Source organism: Rutidosis leptorrhynchoides, chromosome 5, assembly GCF_046630445.1.
Source record: "Rutidosis leptorrhynchoides isolate AG116_Rl617_1_P2 chromosome 5, CSIRO_AGI_Rlap_v1, whole genome shotgun sequence".
Lineage (NCBI taxonomy): Eukaryota > Viridiplantae > Streptophyta > Magnoliopsida > Asterales > Asteraceae > Rutidosis > Rutidosis leptorrhynchoides.
Window position 1 is genome coordinate 34792349 of NC_092337.1, and position 14892 is coordinate 34807240.

The following is a 14892-nucleotide window of genomic DNA, read 5'->3' on the forward strand; positions in this document are numbered from 1 at the left end:
GTTTACTAAATAACTTGAAATCATATATATTCAAATAGATATATAAACCAATAAGTTTAATGTACGGTATCATGCAATTAAAACTTTGTTACGTTTTCAAGTTATAGTATATATATGTATCTATTTACATATAATGGTTCGCGAATCGTTGAGAACAATCGAAGAGTATTTGAATAGTTTAAAATTTTGAGATTCAACTTCATAGACTTTGCTTATCGTGTCGGAAATGTTAATCATACAAAGATTAAGTTTAAATTTGGTCAGAAATTTCCGGGTCATCACAGTATGAATACCTAATATGAGTAGATTGACTTCTGGACCATCTATTGATACCATCCTCACATAGCACTTTATAAGACGCTTTCAATCTCCTTCGAAATACATCAAGATGATCCTGAAAATCTGACGCACGGTAAGCCTTAACCATTTTCCAATAGTGTCATTCGAAGAATTTCATCTTGTTGGATTTAGTTTTGATGTTCATGAATAAATGACGTGCGCAATGAGCGTGAAACGCTTCCGGAAACACATTTGCAATGTCGTGTGCTATTGAAGCAGCACGATCAGAAATAAAAGTAATCTCTGACATACGATAAACCATACCATAACTCATTAAATGATCTCTTAGGTTGCCAAAAAACCATGACCAAACACTGTTTGTCTCGCCTTCACCAATTCCATAAGCCAATGTCAAAATTCCATTATCGCCATCCATCGCAACAGCAACTAAATTAGTACCCAGGTACCCACCCTTTAAATGTGCAGCATCGACGATGATTATCGGGCGAACATGTTGCACAAATGATCGAATCTGCATGAAATTTTCACAGTAAATCAAATATTATCCATGATGACTTACACACCAGGCGCAAGGCGCAAGACACACTCTTCTGTCTTGCGCCTACGAAGCGTAAGTGAAGGCTTGCGTCCTTGCGTCTTTACAGCCAGTCGCATGGTGTGACTTGCATCCTAATGTACTTGTAGGCGCAAGATGTATCTTGCGTCCTTGCGTATGGTGTACATATTAAAATTGGTTTTTCTAATATATATTTACTTACAACTACGCCAATGGACATGTAACACATCACAAATTTATTTTCTTTGTCAGTAACAAAATTGGTGATGGTCCCCGGGTTGTGGATCTTAAGGTTATGAAGGTAAATTGGAAGCATTCTAAAGGAGTCATCACTACTGCCACGTAACATCTCTATTGCTTGACACTTGGCCCTCCATGCTTGATTGTATGATATGCTCACTCTAAACCGATTGGCTACATCATCACGTATATCTTTTGGTTTATACTCTCGATTAGCAGCCTTGAACGAATCCATAAGAATACTACCCAACACCTTTTTAGTAGCATGTTTATTGATTCCCATAATTTGTGTGCGTGAGCATGTGTGTACGTCATGCAACTTCTTAACCATAAAGTTTTCATTGTGTCTTATTTTGTATGCACTACATTTCCACTCACAATTTGGCAACACACATTTAGCGGTGTACCGAGATTTGTCCGACTTTACAGGCTTTATTTGAAAGTTTTTTTCAAGGCATTTTGTAAATAGCTGGTTTAAGAATTCTTCCTTGTTCTAAAACGTTTGACGAACTTTGACCAAATCAGATACCTGATACGTGGTTGGAATTGGGGTTGTAAATTTTGGGTTTTCTTCATCTTGCTGACTGTGTAGAGTTGGCGTATTCCAGAATAAATCTTGTTTTTCTTCATCTTCTTCATCTTCATCTTCCTCGTCACTTGCTTCATCTGATTCACTAGACGCAACAACAGGTGTAAACGGGTTCTCTATTTTTTTTTTATTTTACACACGTTCTCGGCGCCATGGTTGAAGAAGTCAAATGCTTCTGTGTTTGGAGGTGGTATTTCAGCCAGCTGTTGTTCCAAATGGTATGTTTCGAGGTTTGGTTCAGAATTGTGTATTTCATCCTGTTCTTTTTGCAGATGGTGAGTTTGTTTGTTTGGTTGAGACTCGAGTATTCGGAGGTTTTGTTGGAGATAGTGTATTTGTGGATTTTGTTGGGGCTGGAGTGTTTCTAGGTTTTGTTGGAGATGGTGTGTTTGTGGATTTTGTCCGGGTTGAAGCATTCTAACTTTGTCGACAACATAAATATCAATAGGCTCGTTTGTGACAGCGTGTTTTAAAAACTCAAAAAAATCTTCATGATCATCAGTAATATCAAAAATATGATTATTATCAATATATCTTAGCGAAACAGGTGCATTAGGTGGCAATTCAATTTTTTTAAGAATTTTCTTTAACAATACTCTTCGATTTATTGGTTTTTGTGGAGCAAGTGGTAGTTTTAATCTGGTTCTAAAACAATCAAGAGGCAGATACATAGGTATGTTGTTAACAAATTCAAAATTACCCCCACAACATACATGAACAACAAATGCTTCATCATTACTACAGCTCATTAAGATACAAATTAGTGAAAAAATAGATAAAAGTTGGTACCTTAACGATGCTCTAATGACATGATCTTTTTGGAAATGAAGTGAAATGAAATGATTAATCTGGAGTTCTAGCCTCAATAAATACACAGGTACATAATCTTATCCGTAAAGGTACAAAAAATCTAACAAAATCTTATATAGAAATCAGGAAAAATCCATTCTGATATGACGCAAGGCGCAAAGCCGCAAGGACACAAGTCATAAACCTTGCGCCTTGACCTAATTTATTAACACTAGGACGCAAGGGCGCAAGGACTAATGATCCTTGCGACTTGCGCGGGCAAATTCTCAAAAAAAAAAATAAGGGTTCCAGCTCAGAAAGGGGTAAAAAAATGGGCAAAAAGGTGATAAGCCCTACTTTGATCCTAAAATCAAAGAAGCCCGTTCATAAAATTTAACGATTAACATCCGGCCCAAAAGGGCCCAAACTCATTAGATCAAGAAACCCTAGCATTTTAAATAGTTCATTCACCGTTTCTCACGAACCCTAGCTGCATTCATCTTCCAGAAAACCCTTAAAAAAGCATTTCTTCTTGGAAATACTAACGTGTAAAACCATAACCCTTGATTTAAATAAATCATCGGACATCATCGCCGATGTCTAATTTTCGCCGGATTACAACTGGATTTGTTGTCGTGAGTTGGTGAACGACCGATACAACTTATCTCTGTTTCTGTAATGTTTCTATACTTTAATAAATATATATGTCAAAGATATCTAAAGTCCACAATCATTTAAAATCGGATATGAAGGCTGTACTGATTTTTTATGAAATGAAATAATTAACTGTATGCGCATTGTTTTATAGCCTCAATAACAACAACGCATAGTTGTTCCTCATCACTGTGTTAGCATCAAGAATTTTGCTTGATTAGTTTTTTTTTTATCCATTACGGCTACAAATATTTTTTGTACTATTTATAACGACATTTTCATTTTTAGGGATGAATGGGGCATTTCTCCTCTCGTTATGTCACAAGATTTCAGGGATCGAAAATTGCAGAGAGCTGTAGCAGTCTAGCAGAGCTGTTATATGTTTGTGTAAGTATATTTAGTTTTGTTCCTTTTTTTTTTCTTCTTCCAATTTTCATTTTTTAGTAGGTCAGATAATGGGTCAAAACTACTAAGATTGGTATGCATTTAACAAAGTCAAGAACAAGGATAAGCCCAACCACGCACATAAACTTTATTAGATGTGTTACAGAGTAAGGGTTGATCCATGTTTGGTTGAAACTTGAAACTCAAAGATCTTTGTGCACACTTAAATGTTTAGTCGTAACTAATCATATAAACTTGATTACAAGAACAAGTTTATTATATTAGTCTAATCTACTAAAAGCAATGTAGAAGGTCGTATACATCTTATAAAGATTTAGATGGCAAGGTTTCAACAACTTTGACCATTTTATGAATCATGAATTTAAAGCAACATACTTGTACATAAGCGTCATTGTACTTGATTAACAGAAGATGCACCTCATCTTTAACTATATGATAATCAACCGAATCCACACTAGAAATTGCAGTAGCATTTAAGCCAAATAAAGTAATGTTTCAAAACTACCTCTTTGATGTTTTCATGAACATGTAGATTGTAATCGGGAATGCGAGTAAATTTAGTTCAGTTACGTGTGGATTTACTCTTAGAATCCATGTTTTTCTAGTTAGTATATATAATCTTCGTATTTAACGGAGCAATAAGAGTATATATGGACCGTAGACTAAAAGTGTGTTAAAAATATGCTTTACTTCATCAGCTTAATCGATGAGAGACAAGTGGTGAATTACAACAAACTGAGTGATCTAGTTTAGAAAATTAATCCCCCCTTTAGCTTGTCGGTCTCTTCGGTTGAGGTTTTAATCAATGGTTTAGTTTATGAGTTTCAATTACCTACATCAAATGTTAAACGTGAAATTGTAGTTAAGTTTAAGGAAGCTATTCACGTGTGAGAAAACATTGGTGGACGAAGAATCAGGTGTTACCAATGATGGAACAAAATGGAAGCAAACCATGCAGATGTTGATGTCGGAAGTGCGTATGCTAGAAATCTAAATTCTACAATGAAAGCAAAGGTCGTTGTAACAGTCGAGCCCAGGGATAGGGATTATAGGGTACAACAGTCCAACCACTCTGTAGCATGATATTGTTTGCTTTTTCGATCCATCTAGTCAATTCAACTGGGCCTTCGGGCCCACTAAAGGTTTGGGGTTTGAAGCTCATAAAAGTCTTATATGAACACCCGACATAAGCATCCAGTCCAGTATTAGTCTTGCCTTGATTAGTGGCTCCTTTAGTGTTTCCAGGGTTGTTGTTGACTGCGGCTAGTACAACGGCTACACTTGAGGCAACCAGTTGTCGAATTGTTCCGATGATCATGGCTTTTGGAGGCATTGTCCTTCAAAACAATTAAAGTACATGCAATAAGATTTATAATTATAATTATGATGATTAACTTTTAAACGTATATAATAGTGTTAATTCACGCTAAGACATTTTAAGATGATAAACCAAATATCATAATTAAATCCTTTAAATAAAGCATTCATCATACTATAGTCGGGCATAAATGTACCACAAGTTTACATATCAAAATTTTGCCGTACAATGAAAAAAAAAAAAAAAAATACTAATATCCAAAAATATAAATCCTAAATGAAATGTACCACTCCTACTAGCCTCCATTTGGTTGTTGTTGCAAAGTTCTCCTAAAAGAAAATCGATGCGCTCAATTCGAAAGCCTAAAGTGGCTCTACTTAGCAGATTCTCGCTCGGCTTCCGAACTTCTAGCTACCAAAGTGGCTGTATTTAGCAGATTCATCAAAAATTGATAAACTTCTTTGATTTGATAAAAAATGATTGTTTTCAAAGACTCCAGCTCTGATATCACTTTGTTGAACGTATTTCTGGATCTTAGAGACAATCTAAACTCTAACCTAGGGCAGTAAACAAAGGACAAAGTAATTAATCGAATAAACTTAACTCTCGGGATCGATTATATCAGACCTAGATGTGAAAACTACATTACATCGCTGGCTAAAAGCCAATATTCGGTGGGTAAGTGTTGTAGAAAGATTGCAGATCAACAAGACGGACATAGGGTTGTATATGGTGTGTAACATGACAAAGTAACCCTAGACCCGTATATATACTGTTGACAGTAACTGTCGATGTACTGACTTTGTCAGTCGACCACTGTGTTACGTAGTTGAATGATTATAAACTTACACCGACTTACACCAATCTATCGATGGTGTCTTCACTCGATCGACCGACTGGGTCAGTTTAACTATTGATTTCGAACATTCACGATTATAAACTAACATTCGATAGTCAACGCATAATATTACAAGTCCAACACTACATGATTGAATAAACATACCAGTACAATAGCACTAAGGATTACAAATATGCATCAACACATATGACATGTTTAGTTTGTGTATCATACAACTAATATGCATAGAGATAGAGCTTTGTTTGTGGTCCCTATTTACTGAATTTGATAACAAAAACATAATATCTTATTGGTTTCCTTTTTATTTTTTTGATCAAATTTAATTGGAATGGATCCAAAGGAGATGATCGTTCTGATATAATAGTAGACATTTTAGAGAACGAAGTAGAGCATGTGTTTGGTGAACAAGCAACTATGAATGAGAATGTCGCACCAGCTGATGATATGGATGGGGATTCGACATTGGTGATGAGAATGACTTGAGCGTGTTTGATACTGAATTGGACATACAACTTCAACATGTTGATACTCACGACGACGACAATGGCGACGACAACAATGTCAGTCACAAAAGCAAAAACGTTTATGACCATGTTAAAAATGTGATGCAATGCTTTGTCATCGTCCATACCCACATGGATTGATGACTAGACATTATATATTAATGAGTTTTCAAGTTTATTCGACTTTTGAGGATATCTATGCTTAAGTCGGTCAACGAGCTAATTTGATTAATGGTGATTATCATCTCGTGTGGATTGCAGAAGGGGAATTGGAAACTAGGTTGGACAATCCAATTGATTTAATGTAGATGCGACAATTTTCGCATTAACATTCAACTCTTTTCATTAGGCTTATTATTAGGCGTCCTTGACTAGGTAATAGGAGAGGAGAAAAGAGGAGATGAAATGATAGATGTTAAATATTACTAGACTTAGAAAATGATGTTGTTAGAAACTGGTATCAGTTTATTTTTCAAGTATAATTAAATACATATTATCCTCATCTTTATCTAGTTCACTTCCCATTTCTCAACGTGATTAGCGTTAAATGGTTTGGGTTTATAAAATAATATATTGTCCTTTCGTCTAATGCTAATCACGTTGGGAAATGGGAAATGAATTAGATAAAAATGAGGATAATATGTATTTAATTATACTTGGGAAATAATCTGGCACCACTTTCTAACAACATCATTTTCTAAGTCTAGTAAATATTTAACATCTATCATCTTCTCTCCTCTTCTCTCATCTCTTAACAAGAAGCCTAATGAAAAAAGAGAAGTTGATGGGAAAATTTCCGCAAATCTATTGGATTGTCCAGCCAAATATCCAACTCCCCCTCTGCAATCTACACCAGATGATAATCACCATTAATCAAATTAGCTCGTTCCATGACTTGAGCATTGTATCCTAAAAAGTGAATCAGCTTGAAAACTGCCATTGTTGCTGCCTTTGTTATAATGGTCATGAACGTTTTTGCTATTGTGACAGCCAATAGTCACATTGTTATCATGGTCATGAACGTTTTTGCTATTGTGACTGCCATTGTTGCCGTCGTCAGCATGAACATGTTGAAGTTGTATTTTCAATTCATTAGCAAACACAATCAAGTCATTTTCATCACAAATGTCGACATCCTCGTCCATATCATGAGCTGGTGCGACATTTTCATTCATAACTGCTTGTTCATCAAATGTAATCTTTACTTCGTTCTCTAATACGTCTACGATTATATCGGAATGATCATCTCCTTCTGGATCAATTTCTATTATATTTGATAAAAAAAGAAACCCAGTAGTATGTTTTTGTTATTAAATTCAGTAAACAGGGACCACAAACAAAGCTCTATCTCTATGCATAGTAGTTGTATGATACACAAACTAATATGTGATGTGTTAGTGCATATTTGTAATTCCTAGTTCTATTGTATTTATAAGTTTATTTCAGCCATGTAGTGTTGGACTTGTAATATTATGCGTTGACTATTGAATGTTTAAAATCAATAGTTAAACTGACCTTCCAGTTGAGCGAGTGACAGTCAATCGATCGACTGAAGACACCGTCGATAGATTGGTGTACGTAGGTGTAAGTTGATAGTCGTTTGACTATGTAAGACAGTCGACTAACAGAGTCAGTCGACCAACTGTCGCTGCAGGCAATATATATACGGGTTTAGGTCCAACACACACCCTACGTCCGTCTTGTTGATCTGTAGCCTTTTACAACACTTACTAATGACACGCATAGCGTATCACATGTGCACCACGCGTGCGTCGTACATAACGATATCCCAGCAAGTATTCGAGCGCAAGTAAAATTGCGCTGGATATATTCGGCGCAAGAAACACGAAATGAGGAAAAAGACAGCCGACATAAAGTACCTAGTACTGTTCCTGGGTCCCCTTTTCAAATAGGCAGGCCTGCACAGACAGGAAAGGGTGATACATGATACGTGGCACCAATAAGCAAAGAGTTCTGTTGCTATACTATTTTTAGTATCAAGGTGCGACAAACAGAATCCTCTACGCTACTCATATAACGCAATATCTATCCGTGCTACCAGAATCATAGCACATCATCTCGTCTATTCACGGTTACAAGTAACGTTCCACGAACATAAACCTTAAGTACTAATCCCGAGCCATAAATAACCGGAGAGTTTAACTCAAATGACCCTTAAATCCTCCTTTATTGTTGTCAGGCATGGACCGAACCTGCCACTTCTATTCTATGCTTGATCATTTTCCCACTGAATATTCGCTTTTAGGCGTCGATCTAATCTAGTTTTCACATCTACGTTTGATATAATCAATCCCGAGAGTTAAGTTTATTCGATTGTCATTTGTTTTTCGTCCTAGGGTAGAGTTTAGATTGTCTCTAAGATCCAGAACTACGTTCAATAAAATGGTTTCAGAGCCGGAGTACATACGTTCCTAGATTGTCAAATTCGTGCTTTTATACATTCCTAGGTACATACGTTCCTAACGTAAAGGTTTGAGTTTTTTGGTCAAAACAGGCGTTTAGATCAATTTAGGCTCAAAACTCAAATTTTTCTGATCTGCTCGTTAAGAACACAATCGACCAACAGACTAACACAATCGACCAACAGACTGCCCAGTCGATGTATGGATTTGTTTGTTGAAACTCTATGTATGGATTTGCCCTAAAATTATGAGTTAATAGTTGGATTACTGTGTTTGATTGAAAGATCAATTGCTATGCTTTTGTTTTAAGCTTATTTTAATTACAAAGGTTGTTTGACTAATCTTAGTGATTTGATTTGTGGAATGATTTTTGCTTCAGCATCATAAGGTTATCTAGACAATTGATAAAAAGATTTCAAGTGATTGCATCTTGGTTTCAATTGGTTTTCAAAAGGCTTTTAGTTAAACATACACGTGTTTAGTCATTTCAAGTGATTGTTTTGATTGAAGAGTTTATGTAAATCCAACTTAAGGTCAAATATCAATGATTTACCTAAACATAGTTTGATCTTTTAAGGAAGCATACATTAGTTAATTACTTTAATCGATTAAGGTTTTGTGAAGATTGACGAATCAAATTGGAACTTTATGTTTTTGAATAATTAACGGGTAACAAAGTGTTAAAGGGCAATCCAATACTAAGAGTGGATCAAACAAGTGGAGACGTTTAGTTAATTGATAATTCTCGTTTACTCTACTTTATTTGTTAATTGCAAGATTAGTTTAATATTAAATCCCTATCAAAACCCCCTTCAATTTAGGATAATTGTTAAGTGTTAATCTTGTTTTTATTAGTGTGTATCGCACACACATTGAAACTTTTTGACGCCACTATCGGGGAGGGGTTTCAAATCGAGGATTTTAAAACGTTGCTAGTAGTTGTTCGATCCTTTTGTGAGAATTCATTCTTACAAAAGTTACTTTTATTTGCTATTTTTGTGCGGAAACCGTTTGTTTGTGTTGTTGTGATTGAAGGTTATGTACGGTTTATGAAACTTCGTTCCAACAACGAAGAAGATATAACTAGTCCATTATTCGAACCGGAGAAAGCATATCACGGGCATTATCGATTAAGGGTAGAGAGAACCATATCGGAGAATTTTGAAGAGTCACCAATCTATTTTCGTTGACACTGAGCCAATTATTGAAGTTGAGAATCTACCACCACCACCACCACCACCACCACCAATGGACGATTCAGATAATACTCCAATGTGGAGTGCAAGGTTGGCGGCACCACCGCCCGTTTTACCTTCTATTACAAGACCCCAAATCGTGGCAGAGTCTCAAGAGGTTAAGGGTCAATTCATGACAATGCCTAGAGATGTTATTATGATGTTTATTAATATGATATGCATTTGCATGATTACTTACATCAATTTTGATTCCAAAAAACTAGGGCTCTTCACAATTTAGATAACACTCCAATGTGGAGTGCAAGGTTGGCGGCACCACCACCCGTTTTACCTTCTATTACAAGACCCCCAATCGCTGCAGAGAGTTAGGAGGTTAAGGGTCAATTCATGACCATGTTTAGAGATGTTATTATGATGTTTATTAATATATGATTTGCATGATTACATACATCAATTTTGATTATAGAAAATTAGGGTTCTTCACAATTTGGGGTTTTTGCTTGTGATGTTTAATTGAGATTATATTGATGCCAATGATGATTGAATGATAGTTTAACATGTCTAGATTGTTTAGAATTCAACCTTAGTGTTCTTATGCGTTGAAATCAAATTATATCTGTATTTTATATATATATATATATATATATATATATATATATATATATATATATATATATATATATATATATATATATATATATATATATATATATATATATATATAAAATAAATCAACAGGGACCAACGGATTCAACTTTTATATTGTATGCATAAATATATTTTTATATAATACAGATATAATTTAAAAGAGGGTACAAGAAGATGGTCATGAATTGATTTGTAAGTAGCAAGAAGATGAACACTTTTATATTTGTAAGTAGCAATCACAACAGCTTTCATTTTTTGTTGTTCCTGTACAACAAAAATAAATTTGCTTACTAAGGTTTTCGTTTTGTCTTCCTTCTGGGGATATAGGAAATTGAGGAGTGCTATACGTCGTTTTTCCTAGGGATTTTGTTTTATTAAAAGACTTTCCATAGAAACTCAAAAATGAAAAAAAAAATGAAAAAAATAAAAATAAAAAAACAACACGTTAGGTCCATGAATTGTGAATAAAATAGTATCACTTGCCTACGTTGAATGTGAAATGTCACCGGATGATTCAGAAAGCGGCATGTTTTTTGACAAATTTGATGCACCTTATCCTGTTATCCACTAGACCACTAGGCATAGTGGTGGAGAGACCAACTTCATTGTTGGATGCAGATATAAGCTCGAGCCTTATGTCTGAAGAAGATGATGATGGGGCCTGAGTGGCCTACTATTTTATGTTAGAAAAAGGCCTACTATGTTGCTTCAGAAGTTTGAAATTATTTTATCTTTTTGAATAATAAAATTTTGTCATGATTTATAAAATTTGGGATTTAAAACTTAAAAAATAAATTAAGATGAAAGTGAAAGAAATGAAGAAGGGTAGAAGATGAAAGAAGGTGAAGATTGAAGAAGGATGAATGATGTAATTTTGTTCAGAAAAAACTAATTAAGCAATATCTGACAAATATGGGGGGCCAATGATGTAATTTAGTAATTGAAGTGACCTGAAAGTTACATGTTATCATAAGTTAAACGCATACAATAGCAGAGATTTAAAAGTTAAATGCATACAATATGATATCTAAAAGTTGAATACATATAATAGGAATTTGGTGAAAGTTCGATACATTTTCAAATAATTATCCCTATATATATATATATATATATATATATATATATATATATATATATATATATATATATATATATATATATATATATATATATATATAGGGGCAGAATCAATGGGGAAGTAACCAATCGGGGGGAAGCAAAAAAAAAAAAAATTCGGTTTTTTTGGAATTTTTTTTTCCGACATCAAGATCACACGAAAATATGAACATTTAGAAGAGACACTTCGTGATGAATGTCATTATTTAAGCGGAAAAACGATCGACAAAAATTACATTCAAGATAATATTGTTCGTGAAGAATATGAACGTCTTTTTTTCATGTTTTGTGAAGTAAAATTTAGCCCGATTTAGAGTTTAGGGGTTAGGGTTTGGTGTTTTGGGTTTATTTCATAAACCCAAAACACCAAACCCTAAACCCTAAACTCTAAACTCTAAATCGTTCGTGTTAAAAACTCAAATCTAAATCCTAAATCTAAACCCTAAATTTAAACCCTAAACCTTAAATTTCTAAACCCTAATATCTAAACCCTATAAACCCTAATATCTAAACCCTAATATCTAAACCCTAATATCTAAACCCCAATAGCTAAAAACTCAACATATGCTCGAAAAACACGATAATTGTTATATATTACTTCTTCGAGCGTTTTCCCGCCAAAATAAAAACATTTATCACAAAGTGTCTCTACTAAATATTCATATTTTCATCTCATCTATAATGTCCGTCCTCTTAGCTAGTTTACGTTCAACATATGGAGTAACCGGTGAAGTAAGACTAACTGATTTGTTGCGATGTTTGAAATACCAATCCTGTATTGAACAACAAAAAAATTCGAACAACATGCAAACGGGTAGTTTACGAGCATGTCTTGATAGAGAGTTTATAGACTCTACACTGTTGCTTGTAAGGTATGAATACCTAATATGAGTAGATTGACTTCTGGACCATCTATTGATACCATCCTCACATAGCACTTTATAAGACGCTTTCAATCTCCTTCGAAATACATCAAGATGATCCTGAAAATCTGACGCACGGTAAGCCTTAACCATTTTCCAATAGTGCCATTCGAAGAATTTCATCTTGTTGGATTTAGTTTTGATGTTCATGAATAAATGACGTGCGCAATGAGCGTGAAACGCTTCCGGAAACACATTTGCAATGCCGTGTGCTATTGAAGCAGCACGATCAGAAATAAAAGTAATCTCTGACATACGATCAACCATACCATAACTCATTAAATGATCTCTTAGGTTGCCAAAAAACCATGACCAAACACTGTTTGTCTCGCCTTCACCAATTCCATAAGCCAATGGCAAAATTCCATTATCGCCATCCATCGCAACAGCAACTAAATTAGTACCCAGGTACCCACCCTTTAAATGTGCAGCATCGACGATGATTATCGGGCGGACATGTTGCACAAATGATCGAATCTGCATGAAATTTTCACAGTAAATCAAATATTATCCATGATGACTTACACACCAGGCGCAAGGCGCAAGACACACTCTTCTGTCTTGCGCCTACGAAGCGCAAGTGAAGGCTTGCGTCCTTGCGTCTTTACAGCCAGTCGCAAGGTGTGACTTGCATCCTAATGTACTTGTAGGCGCAAGATGTATCTTGCGTCCTTGCGTATGGTGTACATATTAAAATTGGTTTTTCTAATATATATTTACTTACAACTACGCCAATGGACATGTAACACATCACAAATTTATTTTCTTTGTCAGTAACCAAATTGGTGATGGTCCCCGGGTTGTGGATCTTAAGGTTATGAAGGTAAATTGGAAGCATTCTAAAGGAGTCATCACTACTGCCACGTAACATCTCTATTGCTTGACACTTGGCCCTCCATGCTTGATTGTATGATATGCTCACTCTAAACCGATTGGCTACATCATCACGTATATCTTTTGGTTTATACTCTCGATTAGCAGCCTTGAACGAATCCATAAGAATACTACCCAACACCTTTTTAGTAGCATGTTTATTGATTCCCATAATTTATGTGCGTGAGCATGTGTGAACGTCATGCAACTTCTTAACCATAAAGTTTTCAGTGTGTTTTATTTTGTATGCACTACATTTCCACTCACAATTTGGCAACACACATTTAGCGGTGTACCGAGATTTGTCCGACTTTACAGGCTTTATTTGAAAGTTTTTTTCAAGGCATTTTGTAAATAGCTGGTTTAAGAATTCTTCCTTGTTCTAAAACGTTTGACGAACTTTGACCAAATCAGATACCTGATACGTGGTTGGAATTGGGGTCGTAAATTTTGGGTTTTCTTCATCTTGCTGACTGTGTAGAGTTGGCGTATTCCAGAATAAATCTTGTTTTTCTTCATCTTCTTCATCTTCATCTTCCTCGTCACTTGCTTCATCCGATTCACTAGACGCAACAACAGGTGTAAACGGGTTCTCTATTTTTTTTTATTTTACACACGTTCTCGGCGCCATGGTTGAAGAAGTCAAATTCTTCTGTGTTTGGAGGTGGTATTTCAGCCAGCTGTTGTTCCAAATGGTGTGTTTCGAGGTTTGGTTCAGAATTGTGTATTTCATCTTGTTCTTTTTGCAGATGGTGAGTTTGTTTGTTTGGTTGAGACTCGAGTATTCGGAGGTTTTGTTGGAGATGGTGTATTTGTGGATTTTGTTGGGGCTGGAGTGTTTCTAGGTTTTGTTGGAGACGGTGTGTTTGTGGATTTTGTCCGGGTTGAAGCATTCTAACTTTGTTGACAACATAAATATCAATAGGCTCGTTTGTGACAGCGTGTTTTAAAAACTCAAAAAAATCTTCATGATCATCAGTAATATCAAAAATATGATTATTATCAATATATCTTAGCGAAACAGGTGCATTAGGTGGCAATTCAATTTTTTTAAGAATTTTCTTTAACAATACTCTTCGATTTATTGGTTTTTGTGGAGCAAGTGGTAGTTTTAATCTGGTTCTAAAATAATCAAGAGGCAGATACATAGGTATGTTGTTAACAAATTTAAAATTACCCCCACAACATACATGAATAACAAATGCTTCATCATTACTACAGCTCATTAAGACACAAATTAGTGAAAAAATAGATAAAAGTTGGTACCTTAACGATGCTCTAATGACATGATCTTTTTGGAAATGGAGTGAAATGAAATGATTAATCTGGAGTTCTAGCCTCAATAAATACACAGGTACATAATCTTATCCGTAAAGGTACAAAAAATCTAACAAAATCTTATATAGAAATCAAGAAAAATCCATTCTGATAAGACGCAAGGCGCAAAGCCGCAAGGACGCAAGTCATAAACCTTGCGCCTTGCGCCTTGACCTAATTTAT

General features: G+C 35.1%; 1 long non-coding RNA gene across 1 annotated transcript; it reads left to right on the forward strand.

The window, feature by feature from the left end:
- The first annotated feature begins 3017 nt into the window (after window positions 1–3017).
- On the forward strand, window positions 3018–9092 carry LOC139850735 (uncharacterized). Its single transcript, XR_011760115.1, has 3 exons — window positions 3018–3149; window positions 3417–3515; window positions 9016–9092. It is a non-coding gene; the product is annotated as an uncharacterized lncRNA (long non-coding RNA).
- Window positions 9093–14892: the final 5800 nt, after the last annotated feature.